The sequence below is a fragment of the Bos mutus genome, chromosome X (assembly GCF_027580195.1).
Source record: "Bos mutus isolate GX-2022 chromosome X, NWIPB_WYAK_1.1, whole genome shotgun sequence".
NCBI classification, from domain to species: domain Eukaryota; kingdom Metazoa; phylum Chordata; class Mammalia; order Artiodactyla; family Bovidae; genus Bos; species Bos mutus.
In genome coordinates, this window is record NC_091646.1 from 80,530,060 (window position 1) to 80,550,305 (window position 20,246).

The following is a 20,246-nucleotide window of genomic DNA, read 5'->3' on the forward strand; positions in this document are numbered from 1 at the left end:
TGCTACAATTGTTTTCTTGTTTTCCTGTCTTTATAGAGGTGTATTTCTCCTGGTCTTTTTTTTTTTTTTTCTGGCCACACCACGAGGCTCACAGGATCTTAGTTCCCCTAGCCAGGGAACCTGGGCCCTTGGTAGTGAAAGTACAGAGTCGTAACCACTGGACCACCAGGAAATTCCCATCTTCTGGTCTTTGCCTTTTTTTTTTTAAACTTCCACTACTAATTTTTTATTACTGCATTCTGCTGATTGAGTTCTAATAGGTGGAAAGGTCTTTCAGCACAGTGATTAGGAACCCAGACTCCTGGATTCAAGTTCTGACTCCATTTCTTACTAGCTGAAGTTTAGCTAAGTTACTGCATATAAAGTTCATAGAACAGTGGTTCAGAATCACCTAGAGGGCTTGCTAAAACACGGATTGCTGGGCCCCACCCCCGGAGTTTTTGATTCTGTAGGTCTGGGGGTGGGGGCAATATTTTGCATTTCAGACAAGTTCCCAAGAAGATGGTGGTATTGATGGTCAGTGAACAAATGGGATAGAACAGTGCTTGGCAACAGGTGTTAACTTTTTTTCAGAGTTGCTTTCCCAGTCCCTCAGTAAAACACTTGACTCTTCAGTGCTGATTAGTATTGCCTTCAGCTTAGAGCAGATTTGGAATCCTTCATTGCAGAGGTTCTCAAAATGTGGTCCCCAGATCAGCATCAGCATCACCATCTGGGAACTTGTCAGAAATGCGGACTCTCAGGCTCCAGCCCAGTTTTGTTTTAAAAGTGTGTTTTGACTTAATTGAGATGTCTTAGACTTTTATTAATAGCTTTATTGAGGTATAATTCACATACCATATAATTCATCCATTTAAAGTATGTTGTTGTTTAGTCACTAAGTCATGTCCGACTCTTTGCAACGCCATGGACAGTAGCCCACCAGGCTCCCCTTCCTTAGCAACCACTAATCTATTTTATGTCTCTGCTGATGCTGCTGCTAAGTCACTTCAGTTGTGTCCGACTCTCTGCGACCCCGTAGACTGCAGCCCACCAGGCTTCCCCGTCCCTGGGATTCTCCAGGCAAGAACACTGGAATGGGTTGCCATTTCCTTCTCCAGTGCATGAAAGTGAAAAGTGAAAGTGAAGTCGCTCAGTCGTGTCCGACTCTAGCGACCCCATGGACTGCAGCCTACCAGGCTCCTCCGTCCATGGGATTTTCTAGGCAAAAGTACTGGAGTGGGGTGCCATTGCCTTCTCCATTTTATGTCTCTAGATTTGCCTATTCTGGGCACTCATACAAAATGGAATAATAGCATATGTAAGCTTTAATGTGATTAAAGTCTTTTCCCTTTATTGTGAAAAATAAAAAACAAATATGGAGAACCGCCTCAAAACAAATTTATGGTTTAATAAATTATCTTAAAGTGCTTTTGTTACTACCACCCAAGTCAAGAAATAAAATTTTGCTTTTCACCCATAGAAGCCTCTCCATGTGCCCATCCCCATCACAGCATCCTTCCTCAGTCTGGAAAATAACTGCTATTCTGACTTCATAATGGTCACTTCTTTGCATTCTTTTATAGTTTTAATCATACAGGTGAGTGTCCCTGGACAGTGTGATTTACTTTGTCCATTTTTTAAAACTCAAGTTTGTCTTGTCAAGAAGTATCTGTATCTTCTCTTTCTCCTTTTTCTTTATGCTTTCTGTTAAAGAACTCAGGCCATTTGACCTGTAGAATTTCCCACAGACTGAAATTTATTGACTGCATACTTAGTATAGTTCAGCATGTTCTGTCCTCTGTATTTCATATTAACAGCCACTGCTGCCCAAAGCTTAGATTCTTTGTTAATTCATTGGGAGTTGCAAAATGGTGTTTTTAACTCTCTCATTTTGTTTTCATATGTTGGCTGGGGTAATTTATATAAGAAAGGCAAAATAAATGCTCGGTTTTTAAATGTTTTTCTGGCAATTTAACTAGTTCTGTCCCTTTGGACAAGTTAACTTAATAACCTATCAGTTGCTCTATCTGGGGAAAATACCTTATTTGTGAGTTTTAAATGTGAGAATACAAGGTATAGGTGGTTATATGGTAATTTATTTAACATACTATTTCACTTAATTCCTCTAACAGCTCAAAGATGTGCAGTCATGGTGGTGAACTCATGGTCAGTAAGCAAAGCCTATCTGGATCCTTCAGGCCTGTGGTTAAGGAGGAATGATATTTGTTCTTTGATCATTTGGAGGCTAAATCTCTGGTCAGTGATAACTGAATTTTCCATCAGAGTAGTTTTTCACGTTGCCAAGCCTTTGGAGTCACATTCGTACCCTCTGGAGGGTCTTATCCAGTTCTGTGGTAATGTGCAGTACATTGATTGCCCTCATCTCCCACCCTCCAGCTACACAGCCCCCTACTGTTTTAGTTTGTTCAAGGTTCTGCTGTAACCTTAGTAACTCATGAGTCTTCTAATGGTCATCACTGTTAACATAGTTGAGTAGCACTTTTACCATTTCATATATTATATAGAAAACAGCATATGGCACATAGTAAGTGCTCAATAAACTAGAAACCATTGTTGATTTCTTTGTTGTTATTGTTGTTAATATTCTTCTTTTTCTCTCTCACATCTTAACTTCTCTTCAGTTCAACAAACATTCACTGAGTGTTTCTAAGTACAAGGAGCTGGGAACATAAGATGAATGGGGAGTTAATCTCTGCCCTTGAGAAACTTACAGTCCAGTTTAGGACTGTATGTGAAATCATGTTTAAAGTTCTTAGGATTTACCTTTGTGTTATCATTTCTTTCTTTGCTTTATCTGTGAATGTCTATTGTTTTTCAAAACCCTCCTTACCTCTGTATCCCTTCCCAGCCTTTGAAACTGCTGATAGGTGAGGAAGCCTACAATTGTGTTCTATGAATACAGGCTAATATCAAGAAAACCTTTGGGCCAAGATTAGATTTCAAAGTGACATATGTGTTTGATACTACAATATCAGTTTATGGTCTTTAGATGAACCTACACCAGCATTTGTCTTATTGCTTTAACTATCTTCATTTTGCCTTTTCCCTCTGCTTCCCTTCCCTGTACCACCCCCAAGATGTTTGCTACATAAAGAAAGAGGCTCCTATACACAGTGATATATCAAGTATGTAAACAGACAGCTTCATATAAACTAGGTTTTCAGTGGGCCTAGGGTTTATCACTAAATTTTCATTCTTATCTATAAAATGGTATTCATAAAGCCTGCCTCGTAGATTGCTGTGAGCATTAAAGTGAGATGATGTATTTTAAAATGTTTTATAGAGTACCCTACAAAGGTAAGACCATTATAATTTATGTAAATACTTAATACCTATGTTACTTGGGGCAAATTACATCATCACTGAACTAGTTTCCTCACCATTTACATCCTTTACATTCACTGAACAAATATTTGAGAACATACTCAAATTTGAGTAGTTTGAGTAGTGCCAGGTACTAGGAATACAGAGATGAGCAACTGGAGAATGGAGGGCAGCATGGTTTATAGGGGAGGGAGACTTACAAATCATACTCAAAGGAATCAGTATAATAACATGAGTGAGCAGAATGTGCTATAACAGTTTATAGGAAGGCATCAGAAAATATCACACAGAATTTTGTTAGTGTTAAACAAGATACATGAAAAGTATATCAACTCAAAAATGCTATACAAATGAAATTAGTTAAATGTATTCCAAATGAACCAGTACCCTCAACCATTATTTCATTTTCTCATTACTTGTACTTTAGATGTATTTATGGGTCTTAGTTGGTGGCATGTGGGATCTAGCTTTTCCTAACCAGAAATGGAACCCAGGCCCCCTGCATTGGGAGCTTGGGGTCTTAGCCACTGGAGCACCAGGGAAGCCCGTTTATGAGCTTTTCCAGGATGTTACATACTCCTATTGTAGAGTACCCTGAAAGTAATACTTTCATCTAAAAGAATTTTTTCTTACCCTCTCTATCATTTTCTAGTTTCTATTGCTAAATTAATTTAGGAAAAACTGGAAAATGTGTTCTTATTTTGGGAAAAGATTCCTATTCCCACAGTGATACTCAGTCACCTTAACATTTTGGTTGGTTTGTTCCCATCTTAATGATAGAATAACATTTTAAAAATAAATCCAGTAGAAAACTGTTGTTGTTTGCTCACTAAGTCATGTCTGACTCTTTGTGATCCCATGGACTGCAGCACATCGGACACCTCTATCCTTCGTTATCTCCTGGAGTTTGCTCAGATTCGTGTGCATTGAATCTGTGATGCTATCTAATCATCTCATTCTTTGCTGCCCTCTTCTCCTGCTTTCAGTCTTTGCCAGCATCAGGATCTTTTTCAGTTAGTTGGCTCTTCGTATCAGGTGGCCAAAGTATTGGACCTTCAGTTTCAGCATCAGTCCTTCCAATGAATATTCAGGGTTGATTTCCTTTAGGATTGATTGGTTTGATCTCCTTGAAGTCCAGCTGACTCTCAGGAGTCTTCTTCAGCACCACAGTTGGAAAGCATCAATTCTTTGCCACTCAGCCTTCTTTATGATCCAACTCTCAACTTCCATATATGACTACTGGAAAAACCATAGCTTAGTTACAGGCTTTTCCTAGAGTAGGAGCTAAAAATGTCTAGTAACAAGAAAGGATATTCAAACTAAATGTCAGAAATACAAAGTAAAATAGTATCTTTTTTAAACCATTAGATTGGCAAAAAAATAATTTGGTAATATCAAATCATGGCAAAAACATAGGGACGAATCTGGTCTGAAATACTGCCCACAAGTGGTCCAAATTAATACAACTATTTTGGAGATAAACTTGGGCAAGCTGCATGATAACATATATACTATGTGAGGGCTTCCCTGGTGGCTCAGATGGTAAAGAATCTGCCTGCAATGTGAGAGACCCGGGTTCAATCCCCAGGTCAAGAAAAGAATGGCTACCCACTCTTATTATTCTTGCCTAAAGAATTCCATGGGTAGAGGAGCCTGGTGGGCTATATATATATAGTTCATGGAGTCACAAAGAGTCAGACACAGCTGAGCAACTAACACTTTCACGTCACTTCATATACTGTGTGATGCTGTTTAGTGTATATGTATATGTGTGTATATATATATATAAAAAATATAAAACTGGAGTAAGTTGAGTTTATTTGGGAGAAATGATCAGGGAATTTGAGCTTTTTTTTTTGTTTTGTAATGTTCACATTCCTGTTTATAAGAAATTGTAAATATCCTGAACAGTATCAAGAATAATTAGGCAAAAACTTTTTTCTACCTTCTCCCTCCCAAATTGATCACTTTTAACATTTATTTTTGCTTCAAGTCTTTGGGGGCGGGTGGTAATAATACTTTATTTAACCCAGCATTCTACTTCTCCTTGCAGTTATTACCATGAATTGCTTGATGTTTTTAATACTGTGAGAGTGGTATAAATTACTGATGTAAGTGGAAGTTTCAAAAACTATGTGGTGTCCACCCAGCAATCTGTTATTGCTTGTATAATAAATTAACATACTGCTTTAGAGTTGCAAAATGATTTACTAAGAATTCTTTGGGAATGAAACTTTAGTTATTTTTGAGTGATGTTCTTCATGATTATAGAAGTATACATGGCTTATTGTTGGAAAGTATGGATAAGTACAGAAATCTCCCCAAATCCTACCATTCAGAGAGAAATACTATTAACATGTTGTACACAGTTCATTTTTCCAAGGCTTTTCTTTATGCCCGTGTAACATGCCCATATATTTTTTTCAAAATCAGTCTTTTAAGAAATTATTACCTTCCTTCCAACTTTTCATTATGGGTTTCAAACATAAAAATGCTGAAAGAAGAACACAATGACCATTTGTGTATCCCCACTTATATCCAACAGTTGTTAAGAATTTGCCATATTTGATTCATATGTACCTAAACATGTTTTAATTTTTCTGAAGCATATGAAATAAGAATGACACATCATCCTTAAGTCCTTCAGCAGGCGTGTCTTAAGAATAAGTACCTACAAACCACATAGCTGTTATCACACCTAGGGAATTTGTTCTTTTTGTTAATGTAATCTAATATTCAGTCCATATTGAAATTTCCTCAGTTCCCAAATTTTTTTGGCTGTTTCTCCAAACCAGTATAGACATGGTATTTAAAATTTTGATTTCCACCTAATAAATTGATCACTGTTCCCTGTTATTTTATACTACTGTAATTTTTAAAAATATTTATTTATGTGACTGTACTTAGCTTTGCTATCTGGGATCTAGTGCCCTAACAAGGGATGGAACCTGGGCCCCCTGCATTAGGAGTGCAGAGTCTTAGCCTGGACCACCAGGAAAGTCTCTTCTATAATGTGTTTAATGGCTACATTGTATTCTATTGAATGTGTGATTTATAATTTTATAACCAATTCCCTATGTTCAAACCTTTAAGTCCTAGTTTTTCACAATATCAGTGCTTTCTGGCACACAGTAGGCATTTGGTAAATAAGTATTGAAGGAAGGAAGGAAGCATAGGAGCATCCTAAAGAGAAATCTTTGTGACATACATGTTTATTAAGAAATTTCTAAAACGAATGCAAAAGTGTAACAAGACTTTTGATACTTGTGGCCAAATTACCTTTAGACATACTATCCTGCTTTATTCACTGTGGTATGTTTAGCGTATAATACATGTTGATTTACAATATAACAACACCTCAGGGTAAGCCTTGATATGTTAGTCCAAGAGAAGAACATAAACCTGGATATATCCAGTATCATTGCTATAGATGCCTCTCTCCCTATACCTGTGTGTGTGTGTGTTAGTCACTGAGTCGTGTCCAACTCTTTGCGACCCCATGGACTGTAGCCCACCAGGCTCCTCTGTCCATGAAATTCTCCAGGCAAGAATGCTGCAGTGGGTAGCCATTTCCTTCTCCAGGGGATCTTCCTAATCCAGGGATCAAACCCAGGTCTCTCACATTGCAGGCACATTCTACATTGCAGGCACATTCTTTATTGTCTGAACTATCAGAGAAGGCCCCCCCCCCCGACCCCGCCTTATACCTGTATAACTGCTGCCATATTTTGCAGAGGCTAGGCCAGCTTAGAGTGCCTTGCAGTCTGTTGACCTAATCTGGGGTTCCAATTCCCTGCCTCTTAAATTTTGTTACCTATCTCCATGAGGGCAACCTTAAAAGGAAATATAATCTGGAGAAGTACAGATGTCACTTGAATACACCCCTGTTACATAAAGCATTTTGGGCTTCCCTGGTGGCTCAGACAATAAAGCGTCTGCCTGCAATGCGGGAGACCCGGGTTCGATTCCTGGGTTGGGAAGATCCCCTGGAGAAGGAAATGGCAATCCACTCCAGCACTCTTGCCTGGAAAATCCTGTGGACGGAGGAGCCTGATAGGCTACAGTACATGGGGTAGCAAAGAGTCGGACACGACTGAGCGACTCCACTTTCATGTAAAGCATTTTAGATTTTTGCTTTTTAAAAGTAAAGCTGGGCTGTCTGCATGGGTGAACTCAGATATCTACCTCTAGCAGAACAAATTACCAGTGGCTTTTAAAATGGTAGTCTTCTCCATGTCCAACAGAACATTTGAATACGACCCTAATATTTGATATTATCCATATCAAACTTCTTATTTTATAGCCACAGATTTTGGGGAGAAGACTTGCCCAAGGTAATATGGCTGCTTAGTGGTAGAGTTGGCCATTGAACCCAAGCTATCTGGCCTGATATGTTTCCACTGTGCTATATCTTTCCTTAAAACTGAATTTATCTCTGTTTCTAAATACACCAGTAGGTGTATCCACAGAAGTGCAAAATAAGTGGCCCCATTCCTATAAGAAAGTTAACCCCCAAATTGGGGGAAATTTAAGGGAGTAGAAAAGTAAATGAGAAAGTCAGAAGTCCAAACAAAGTTCTGTTTCTTTTGCCCTTTGCCTATGGTGGTTTCTTTTCAACATGAGGTCAATTTGGAGATTTTTCATGAATCAATTCGATTTGGTTGCATATTTAGTTGCATATTCGATGATTTCATGCATATTTATGCATGCTGTAAATCTATACTGTGACTAAACTTTCTGTTTGCAAAACTTTCAAATTAAAGTGGTTTTCTACGCTCATCTTTTTCCCTTCCATTTCAGCAGTTTTAAATTAGAAAATTAATTTGTTTGCTGTATAAAAAAGATTCAAACAGAATGAACATTTCAGTTATGAATAGTACCCCACCCCACAAATGAGTCTCCTTTATATCCGTTACAATATTTATGTATATATTATTTCATACCTCTTAACATTTACATACTATGTTTGTCCATTTACGTACTATGCATATTTTTATATGTTAGAACATATGGCTGGACTCCACTTCTTTTTCATGGTTGCATTGCATCCCACAACATTATTCTGCTATAATTTCATCATTTCCTATTGTTGAGCCTTGAAAATAGATTCATTCTGGGTTAAAGGGTGGTACTTATTTAATTTTTTTGATAGGTACTGCCAAAATGACCTCCAGAAAGGCTGTATTGAATTGCCATTTCCACTGAAGTGTTTGTGAGTGTCCTTTTCTCCACCTACATTTGCCAAAACAAGATACTGGTTTTTTTAATTTTAACCAGTTTTTAAGTGAGAAATTGCATGTCCTTGCTTTGATTAGCTTTATTGTAGTTACTAATAAGGATAAGCAAATGGTTATAATCTCTGAAAATTGCAAGTTCCCTTTGGCTTGGTTTTCAGATTATTTGTCTTAGTGAGTTTTGAGAGTTCTTTGTTAGAAGTATTAACCCTTTTCCTGTTGCAGAAAATATGTTTATGGTTTAGAATTTTTATATAGTCAAATTGTTTTCTTTATGGTTTCTAGGTTGTACCTCTTGGGAGGTCATTTCTTTGCCAGGATTACAGGAATATTTCCCTGCATTATTTAATACTTTTTAATTTGACAGTTTAATTTGACCAAGTAGAAAACTGAGTTAGTTACTTTTTGCTCTTTAGGTTTTGAGAATAATTCAGGTTCTTCATCTTTAATACTTTTAACATTTGTCTTGAACTTAGGGCACAGTGTTATAAATAATTTGTTCTTTTAAGCATATAAAAGAATCTTTGTTCCTTCTAAATTCATTTAAAATAATTCAAAATAGTTGAGATACATTTAAAATTGTTGATTCTTAAGTGGCATGGCTCCAACGTCAGTAGACCATTTAACCTTTGGAAAACTATAACTAACTTGAGAATGAGACCTGGAGCTTCCTAATCTTGTCATCAAAGTTGAGTTTATGCGACTTAAGGCTAACAATATGGAGATTAATAAATAATTTATGTTCTTCATATGCAGTTAACATGTACAAAGGCTAAGGAAAAAGCACTTTTTTTGGCTCTTGATCCTCTGTGATCCAGCATAAGATCGCTGTCCTTAGATTAATCTGGAGCTAAAAGAAAAAGAAGATATTACAGTTTACTCTTTGCCAGGCACTATCCTATATTAAAAAGCAGAGACATTACTTTGCCAGCAAAGGTCCGTCTAATCAAGGCTATGGTTTTTCCAGTAGTCATGTATGGATGTGAGAGTTGGACTGTGAAGAAAGCTGGGCACCGAATAATTGATGCTTTTGAACTGTGGTGTTGGAGAAGACTCTTGAGAGTCCCTTGGACTGCAAGGAGATCCAACTAGTCCATTCTAAAGGAGATCAGTCCTGGGTGTTCTTTGGAAGGAATGATGCTAAAGCTGAAACTCCAGTACTTTGGCCACCTCATGCAAAGAGTTGACTCATTGGAAAAGCCTCTGATGCTGGGAGGGATTGGGGGCAGGATGAGAAGGGGACAACAGAGGATGAGATGGCTGGATGGCATCACCGACTCCATGGGTGTGAGTTTGAGTGAACTCCGGAAGTTGGTGATGGACGGGGAGGCCTGGCATGCTGCAGTTCATGGGGTCGCAAAGAGTCGGACACGACTGAGCAACTGAACTGAACTGAATCCTATAAGATAGACTGTGTTGTTTACAGAGGTTACTGACTTAAAGAGTTAGTGACTTGTCTGAAATTATATAGCTGCTGCTGCTAAGTCACATCAGTCGTGTCTGACTCTTTGTGATCCCACAGACGGCAGCCCACCAGGCTCCTGTCCCTGGGATTCTCCAGGCAAGAATACTAGAGTGGGTTTCCTTCACAGTCTCCTGGAGTTGGCTCAAACTCAAGTCCATTGAGTTGTTGATGCCACCCGACCATCATCCTCTGTCTGCCCCTTCTCCCGCCCTCAGTGTTTCCCAGCATCAGAATCTTTATTCTAATGAGTCAGCCCTTCGCGTCAGGTGGCCAAAGTATTGGAGCTTCAGCTTCAGTCCTTCCAATGAATATTCAGGACTGATTTCCTTTAAGATTGATTGGTTTGATCTACTTGCAGTCCAAAGGACTCTCAAGAGCCTTCTCCAACACCACAGTTCAAAAGTATGAATTCTTCCGCGCTCAGCTTTCTTGATGGTCCAACTCTCACATCCATACGTGACTATTGGAAAAACCATAGCTTTGATTAGACGGACCTTTGTCGGCAAAGTAATGTTTCTGCTTTTTAATATGCTGTCTAGGTTTGTCATAGTTTTTTTTTCCCAAGGAGTAAGCATCTTTTAATTTCATGGCTGCAGTCACCATCTGGAGTGACTTTAGAGCCCAAGAAAATAAAGTCTCTCAATGTTTCCATTGTTTCCCCATCTATTTGCCGTGAAGTGATGGGACCGGATGCCATGATCTTCATTTTTTGAATGTTGAGTTTTAAGCCAGCTTTTTCACTCTCCTCTTTCACTGTCATTAAGAGGCTCTTCAGTTCCTTTTCACTTTTCTGCCATAAGGATGAAGTCATCTGCATATCTGAAGTTATTGATATTTCTCCTGGCAGTCTTGATTCCAAGCTTGTGTTTCATTCAGCCTGGCGTTTTGCATGATGTACTCTGCATATAAGTTAAATAAGCAGGGTGACAATATACAGCCTTGATTCACTCCTTTCCCAATTCAGAACCAGTCCGTTGTTCTATGTCTGGTTCTAACTGTTGCTTATTGACCTGCATAGATTTCTCAGGAGGCAGGTAAGATGGTCTGGTATTCCTGTCTCTTTAAGAATTTTCTGTGGTTTGTTGTGATCCACACAGTCCAAGGCTCTGGCATAGTCAATAAAGCAGAAGTAGGTGTTTTTCTGGAATTTTCTTGCCTTTTCAGTGATCTAATGGATGTTGGCAATTTGATCTCTGGTTCTTCTGCCTTTTCGAAATCCAGCTTGAACATCTGGAAGTTCTCAGTTGACATACTGTTGAAGCCTGGCTTGGAGAATTTTGAGCATTACTTTGCTAGTGTGTGAGATGAGTGTAATTGTACGGTAGTTTGAGCACTCTTTGGCATTGCCGTTCTTTGAAATTGGAATGAAAACTGACCTCTTCCAGTCCTATGGCCCACTTGACCTTGCATTCCAGCATGTCTGGCTCTAGGTGAGTGATCATATAGCATACAGTAGCAGATAGATACATTACTAAGTTCTCTCCCCCTTATATACATATCTTTTTTTCAGAATATTTTAAAGCCTTAAAACCTAGCTTTTATTTTTATTAAACAAAAGAAGTATGCTCTGGTGGACAGGGGCATGCTCAGTAAATCTTTAATCCAGTTGTCTGCTGATGGGTGGGACTGTGCTGCCTTGCTGTTAGTTGTTTGGCCTTAGGTAACCCAGTCTTTGAAAGTCTACAGGCTCAATGTTAGAGCTACTGGAAACCTCCAAAAAAGGCTTATGCCAACCCAGGCTTCCCAGGACTGCTACTGCCAGGGGCCCTGTCCCGGTGAAAGGACACTTCCAATCCACGCCTCCAGGGGAAACTGTCAAACACTCACAGGCAGGTCTGGATCAGTCTCTTGAGGTGTCACTGTAGTCAGCAAAAACAAGACCTGGAGCTGACTGTGGCTCAGATCATGAGCTCCTTATTGCTTAAGGAGCAAAATTCAGGCTTAAATTGAAGAAAGTAGGGAAAATCACTACACCATTCAGGTATGACCTAAATCAAATCCCTTATGGTTATACAGTGGAGGTGACAAGTAGATTTCAATGGATTAGATCTGGTAGACAGACTGTATGAAAAACTATGGATGGAGGTTCATAATGTTGTGAGGAGGCTGTGACCAAAACCATCCCCAAGAAAAAGAAATGCAACAAGGCAAAGTGGTTGTCTGAGAAGGCCTTACAGATATCTGAGGAGAGAAGTGAAAAGCAAAGGAGAAAGGGAAAGATATATGTATCTGAATGCAGAGTTTCAGAGAATAGCAAGGAGAGATAAGACCTTCTTAAATGAATAATGCAAAGAAATAGAAGAAAACAGTAGAATGGGAAAGACTAGAGCTTTCTTCAAGAAAATTGGAGATACCAGTGGAACATTTCATGGAAAGATGGATACAGTAAAGGACAGAAACGGTAAGGACCTGACAGAAACTGAAGAGACTAAGAAGAGGTGGCAAGAATACACAGAAGAACTATACAAAAAAGGTATTAATGACCAGGATAATCACAGTGGTGTGATCACTCCCCTAGAGCCAGACATCCTGGAGTGTGAAGTCAAGTGGGCCTTAGGAAGCATTCCTATGAACAAAGCTAGTGGAGGTGATGGAGTTCCAACTGAGCTATTTAAAATCCTAAAAGATGATGCCGTTAAAGTGCTGTGCACAATATGCCACCAAATTTGGAAAATTCAGCAGTGGCTACAGGACTGGAAAAGGTCAATTTTCATTCCAATCCCAAAGAAAGGTAATGCCAAAGAATGTTCAAACTACTGCACAATTGCACTCATGTCACATGCTAGCAAGGTAATGCTCAAAATACTTCAAGCTAGACTGAGCAGTACGTGAACTGAGAACTTGCAGATGTACAATCTGGATTTAGAAAAGGCAGAGGAACCAGAGGTCAAATTGTCAACATCCGTTGGGTCATAGCAAAAGCAACGAAATTCCAGAAAAATATCTGTTTCATTGACTATCACAACAAACTGTGGAAAATTCTTAAAGAGTTGGAAATTCCAGACCACCTTACCTGCCTCCTGAGAAATCTGTATTCAGGTCAAGAAGCATGTTAGAACCAGACATGGAACAACAGACTGATTCAGAATTGGGAAAGGAGTACTTCAAGGCTGTAATAATATACAGCCTGCTTATTTAACTTCTATGCAGAGAACATCATGCAAAATGCCGGGCTGGATGAAGCAAAAGCTGAAATCAAGATTGGCGGGAGAAATATCAACCTCAGATATGCAGCTGATTCTCTCATGGCAGAATGCGAAGAGGAACTAAAGAGCCTCTTGATAAAGGTGAAAGAGAAGAGTGAAAAACCTGGCTTAAAACTCAACATTTAAAAAATGAAGATCATGGCATCTGGTCTTATTATGTCATGGCAAATAGATGGGGGAAAAGTGGAAACAGTGACAGATTTTATTTTCTTGGGCTCCAAAATCACTGTGAACCTTGACTGCAGCCACAAAATTTTAAAACAGACACATGCTCCCTGGAAGAATAACTATGACAAACCTAGACAGTGTATTAAAAAGCAGAGACATCACTTTGCTGACAAAGGTCCATCTTGTCAAAGCTATGGTTCTTCCAGTAGTCATGTAGATATGTGAGATTTGGACCATCAAGAAGGCTGAGCACTGAAGAATTGATGCTTTCGAATTGTGGTGCTGGAGAAGACTCTTGAGAGTCCTTTGGACAGCAAGGAGATCAAACCAGTCAATTCTAAAGAGAATCAACCCTGAATGTTCATTGGAAGGACTGATGCTGAACCCAAAGCTCTAATACTTTGCCACCTGATGTGAAGAGCCGACTCATTGAGTTCTATAAATTGGTTATCTTAGTTGCAAATGTCGCAAGAAGAGTTTAAAGTGATTTGAATTTTTTAGCTTCATTTAACATTTACTGGGTAGTCGTTCATTCGTTATTAATCTACTAAGTGACAGGTCCTATGCTGGCAACAGGAATGCAAAAATGAATACACAAAGTCCCACTGATGCAAAACTCACTCTAGTAGGGAAGTCTATTCCACAATTTGCTGTTGATTAGTTAAGTTGTGTCCGACTCTTTTGTGACTCCATGGACAGTAGCCCACCAGGATTCTCTATCTATGAGATTTCCCAGGCAGGAATACTGGAGTGGGTTGCCATTTCTTTCTCCAGGAGATCTTCCCGACCTAGGGATTGAACACATGTCTCCTGCATTGGCAGGTGGATTCTTTACCACTGAGCCACCAGGGAAGCCCAACCCTAGTGGGGAAACTGGCATGTAAATAGAGGTGTGTTGATTGAGGGTATGTGCAGGATACAATGGGGACACAAAGGAGAGTAATTAGTTTTTCTCTGGGGAAGGGGATATCTGAAAAGGCTTGACAAAGGAGGTGACATTTAAGCTGAACTCTGGGAGTATATGTAGGGAGCAGCCATTTTAGCAGAGAGAATAATTTGAGTCAAGGTATCAAAAGTCTTGAATAGTGGCCAAACTGTAAAAACTTGACGTGGTTAAAGCATGTGGGGAGCCAAGAGGAATATTATGTAATGTCATGGCCCTGGTAAGAGAGGTAAGCAGGGACTGGGTCCTAGAGGTCTTAGATACTGGTCAGGTAAGGAGTTTACACTTGATGATGTAGGTAGATTTTGAGTTTAAGGAAGACTGCTCTGGGAGCAATTTGGAGGATGAAATGGGAGGATCTAGCAGGATAAAGTCTTAATTTAAAATATTTCTGATTTATGAGATTTTCAAACATATACAAAGTGTGAAAATAGTATTAAATCCCCATGTACCTGTTACCCTGCTTCAACAGTTGTTAGTATAGGACTGTACTTATTTGTATCCCGCTCCCTATTATTTTAAAAGCAGATTCCTAAATGAATTACAGATTGGAAAAGCATAATTAATAATATATAACAAAGTTAATAAAGGGCTCTCAAATCTGGCTATGTGGCCAGATTGCATACACAGCTTGAAAAACAAAGTCCCTACATCATATTTGTTGAGTCAGATTATTTGTATAGGCAGATATTTTTAGTTTTACTAAATAAGTATCAGTAGATATTGTGCAGCTAGGGTTGAGAACTACAGATTTTAAAGATATTTTAAAATTTGACTTCTGATGTGTTTTCCTGAACTCACTGAATGCTGCCTGTGGTTCTTCTGGGTGAAGTTCATCTATTAGATAGTGGCAGGCTTTTGTGTGTTTTAAGTTGTTAACAATTCAGTAGAGAGTATTAGTTTAAAGGCTGATGTCTTAATTTTTTATTAAAGGTAGGCCAGGCTGAAAAAGTACTTCCATCTTTGAAATTGAATGTGATGAGATAGGGGATAATCAGTCTTTGTTATAATTGATCTTTTGTACCAAATTCAGCGACAAGTAAGGAAGGGAATGGGAGACTGAGTCTCTTCCTTTCCTCCTTAATAAGCATAACTTTTATTCAGGCAGTGCTGTTATGTTCTTTTTTTCCCTCTAGGAATGCTAGGAAGGGAGGGCTCCTTGGCATGCTGCCATTTCCTGTCTACTGGCAAAACTGATTTACAACTTTGGCAGACCCTATTTTGTTGCATAAATTCTTTTGATGCCAGTTTATCTTTTTCTGAGTAATTAGGAGTAATGACCAGAAGGATAACTCCTGGATCTGTAGCTTCCCAGGACTATTAAGGTAGAGGATGTTTAGGGAATGCCTTCTCAGACATTATTCTCACCTCCAAAGTCAACGTTGGAGGTGTCAGATTCCTCCTCCTTGGTATCCCTGTCCTTATCTTGAGTATCAGTTCAATTGTTCATTCATGTCCAACTTCTTTGCAACCCCATGGACTGCAGCATGCCAGGCTTCCTTCTCCATCACCAATTCCCAGAGCTTACTCAAACTCATGTCCATCGAGTCAGTGATGCCACCCAACTGTCCCATCCTCTGTCGTCCCCTTCTCCTGCCTTCAGTCTTTCCCAGCATCAGAATCTTTATTCTAATGAGTCATCCCTTCGCATCAGGTGGCCAAAGTATTTGAGCTTCAGCTTCAACATCAGTCCTTCCAATAAATATTCAGGATTGATTTCCTTTAGGATTGACTAGTTTGATCTCCTTGCAGTCCAAGAGACTCTCCAGAGTCTTCTCCAACACCGCAGTTCAAAAGCATCAATTCTTTGGCGCTCAGCTTTCTTTATGGTCCAACTCTCACATCCATACATGACTACTGGAAAAACCATAGCTTTGACTAGACTGACCTTTGTTGGCAGAGAATGTCTCTGCTTTTTTAATATGGTTGGTCATAGCTTTTCTTCCACAGAGCAAGTGTCTTAATTTCTTGGCTGCAGTCACCATTTGCAGTGATTTTGGAGACCCCCAAAATAAAGTCTGTCACTGTTTCCATTGTTTCCCCATCTATTTGCCATGAAGGGATGGGACCAGATGCCATGATCTTCATTGTTTGAATGTTGAGTTTTAAGCCAGCTTTTTCACTCTCCTCTTTAACCTTCATCAAGAGGCTCTTCAGTTTCTCTTCACTTTCTGCCATAAGGGTGGTGTCATCTGCATATCTGAGGTTATTGATATTCCTCCTGGTAATCTTGATTCCAGCTTGTGCTTCTTCCAGCCAAGCGTTTCTCATGATGTACTCTGCATGAAAGTTAAATAAGCAAGGTGACAATATACAGCCTTGATGTACTCCTTTCCCAATTCGGAACCAGTCCACTGTTCAATGTGTGGTTCTAACTGTTGCTTCTTAACCTGCATACAGGTTTCTCAGGAGGTAGGTACAGTGGTCTGGTATTCCCATCTCTTTAAGAATTTTTCACATTTTGCTGTGATCCACACAAAGGCTTTAACATAGTCAGTGAAGTAGAAATAGATTTTTTTCTGTAGAAAAGCACCAAGCAAGCATGAAAGCATATCTGAGGTATAGGGTTTTCAGAGTTTGAGGGAGAGACCCTGTCGAAATATTTCTGCAGATAATTTCAAGTTTTGTCTTGAGTGAGCAAAGGCTATACCTCAGTTTCTTTATTATTACATCTTACTATCAATGTCCAATAAAATATAGGTCAACAGTCCTCAGGGTCATGTTTAATGTAGCCAATAATAGGGATATCACTGTCTATAGGAGGAGTGTAGGGGGGTGGAGTTTGCATATTGACATTTTGTGCACTGTAGGGTTGTGGGGCAAATCTGGTTTGAATCTGGCTTCTACTTATTGGGTATATTGCTACTCTTGAGGAGAAGGCAGTGGCACCCCACTCCAGTACTCTTGCCTGGAAAATCTCATGGATGGAGGAGCCTGGTAGGCTGCAGTCCATGGGGTCGCTGAGGGTCGGACATGACTGAACGACTTCACTTTTACTTTTCACTTTCATGCATTGGAGAAGGAAATGGCAACCCACTCCAGTGTTCTTTCCTGGAGAATCCCAGGGATGGGGCATCCTGGTGGGCTGCCGTCTATGGGGTTGCAGAGTCGGACACGACTGAACTGACTCAGCAGCAGCTACTCTTGACCTCAGTAAACCAGAACTATCCTCTTCTCCAAGTTGTCGTAAGGATTAGAGGTAACAGATAATAGGGGGTCAGTATTATCTGTTATTACAGGTGATAAATGAGTTCTCAGAATATTTGTTGAGTGGGTATTAATGTAAATAATCCGAGACTAAACTGGATGAGAAAGCCTGGTAATCAAGTGGTATTCCCTTTTACAAATCAGGTAATGTGATGTCTCTGCCTCTAATCAAATGGTGAATAGCAGGCTGGGTTTCAGAATTCAGCTTGCTCTTTCCTGACACGATGGATGATCTGGGCATTTCTCACCCGAGTTTACTTCGAGAGACTCCAGAGAGGCAAAAGGCAAATATAATCAAGTCTTTTGCTTTATAGGACATCACAGTTTAGTATTCTCTAAAGCATTGCTTAAAAACCACCATAGTACTTTTCCATGATTTCAGTGGAAATTTTAGGCTGACTTTTGTTTTGGTTCATTTAATTAACCAATATTTATTATTTCCTGCAAGAGCTAAGTGTACAGCAGTGAACAAAACAATCAAATAGGAAATATGCTCACAGCTTCATGGAGCTTACATCCCCGTGGGTAGGCTAACTTTGATTAATCCGTACTCCCATACATGTGTGCAGCATTTCTTAACCTACCAATAATACACCAAATTAATATTGAGTGCTTGCTGTGTGCCAGGATTAAACAACAAGAAGTATAGAAAAGAAGTTCCAAGAGAAGACAGCAGCCAATCCAAGGCATTTGTTTAGATAATATTTTTCTTAATTTGATGCAGCCCTTTGGCTCAGGGGCCACTGTTTTCTCCCTTAAGAAAAACTGTACACAAGAAAAATTCTCATTACAAATGGATGCATAATTATAGAAAATTTGGAGGCTCTGAAAAGTGTAAATAAAGCTGTGTTATCCAGCCACCTACAGGGAGCCACTCATAATGTTGTATACACTTTTCCCAGGGTTGGTTGGTTGGTTTTCCTCCTCACTCTGTGACAGATATTCACATTAATGTCAGGAAGTGATAGGTACAGGGTACAATAGGAGGGACACTCAGTCAAGTTTTAAGAGATTAAGAAGAGGATTGTCCTGGTTCTGATTAATACTGTTTCTGCTGTTCAAAACCCAAATAAATGTTCACTCTATAAGGTGAAACAGAGGCTAAGTAGTCCCCTACCCTCAACTTTCTTAGGTATTTTCTTTCCATTATTTCCTTCCCCTCTCCCCTACACTCTTTCAGTGAGGCCCCATAATTCTCTGCTTTCATTTACAGACAGTCTTTTCAAAAAAGTATTCTACACATGTAATCTGTATAGCCTCACTTCCTAGTGATTCGTTGATTCATTCCAGTCTGGCTTTCTTTCCAACCACCCTACTGAAACTAATGCTAGACAAGTTATCTCTATTCCCAATTTCAACAAACATTTTTCTGGAAATACCTCGTTTTGACATTTGATCCAGTTGCCATCTTTTGCCTTTCATGATATCGTGATAAACTAGTTTTATTTCTACCCCACCAGCCTCTCCTTTGCTGGATTCTCCTCCTTTGCCTTCCCTTTATTAATTTTTTTTGTTTTAAATTAATTTATTTTAATTGGAGGCTAATTACTTTACAATATTGTAGTGGCTTTTGCCATACATTGACATGAATCAGCCACGGGGATACATGTGTTCCCCATCCTGAACCGCCCCCCCCCCCACCTCCCTCCCCATCCCATCCCTCAGGGTCATCCCAGTGCACCAGCCCTGAGCACCCTGTCTCATGTGTTGAACTGGACTGGTGATCTATTTCACATATGATAATATACATGTTTCAGTGCTGTTCTCTCAAATCATCCCACCCTCGCCTTGTCCCACAGCATCCAAAAGTGTGTTCTTTACATCTGTGTCTCTTTTGCTGTCTCACATATAGGGTCATCATTACCATCTTTCTGAATACCATCTGTATGCATTAATATACTGTATTAGTTTTCCTTTCTAACTTCACTCTGTATAATAGGCTCCAGTTTCATCCACCTCATTAGAACTGACTCAAATGCATTCTTTTTAATAGCTGAGTAATACTCCATTGTGTATACGTACCACAGCTTTCTTATCCATTCATCAGCTAATGGACATCTAGGTTGCTTCCATGTCCTGGCTATTATAAACAGTGCTGCGATGAACATTGGGGTACACGTGTCTCTTTCAATTCTGGTTTCCTCGGTGTGTCTGCCCAGCAGTGGGATTGCTGGGTCATAAGGCAGTTCTATTTCCAGTTTTTTAAGGAATCTCCACACTGTTCTCCATAGTGGCTGTACTAGTTTGCATTCACACCAACAGTGTAAGAGGGTTCCCTTTTCTCCACACCCTCTCCAGCATTTATTGTTTGTAGACTTTTGGACAGCAGCCATTCTGACTGGCATGAAATGGTACCTCATTGTGGTTTTGATTTGTATTTCTCTGATAATGAGTGATGTTGAGCATCTTTACATGTGTTTGTTAGCCATCTGTATGTCTTCTTTGAAGAAATGTCTATTTAGTTCTTTGACCCATTTTTTGATTGGGTCATTTATTTTTCTGAAATTGAGCTACAGGAGCTGCTTGTATATTTTTAAGATTAGTTCTTTGTTAGTTGCTTCATTTGCTATTATTTTCTCCCATTCTGAAGGCTGTCTTTTCACCTTGCTTAGAGTTTCCTTCGTTGTGCAAAAGCTTTTAAGTTTAATTAGGTCCCATTTGTTTATTTTTGCTTTTATTTCCACTACTCTGGGAGG

At 39.4% G+C, this 20,246-nt stretch overlaps 1 protein-coding gene across 17 annotated transcripts in view; it reads left to right on the plus strand.

Moving 5' to 3' along the window:
- The window catches only part of HUWE1 (HECT, UBA and WWE domain containing E3 ubiquitin protein ligase 1), a 157,280-nt gene that overhangs the window by 9,904 nt on the left and 127,130 nt on the right, over nt 1–20,246 (plus strand). Inside the window, exon 4 of one of the 17 annotated variants that reach the window (XM_070365670.1) lies at nt 1,463–1,579. The exons of the other annotated variants lie outside the window; for them this stretch is intronic. The gene's annotated coding sequence lies outside the window, so the exon portion shown is untranslated. The remainder of the gene's footprint in view (nt 1–1,462; nt 1,580–20,246) is intronic. 17 annotated transcript variants of the gene reach the window in all.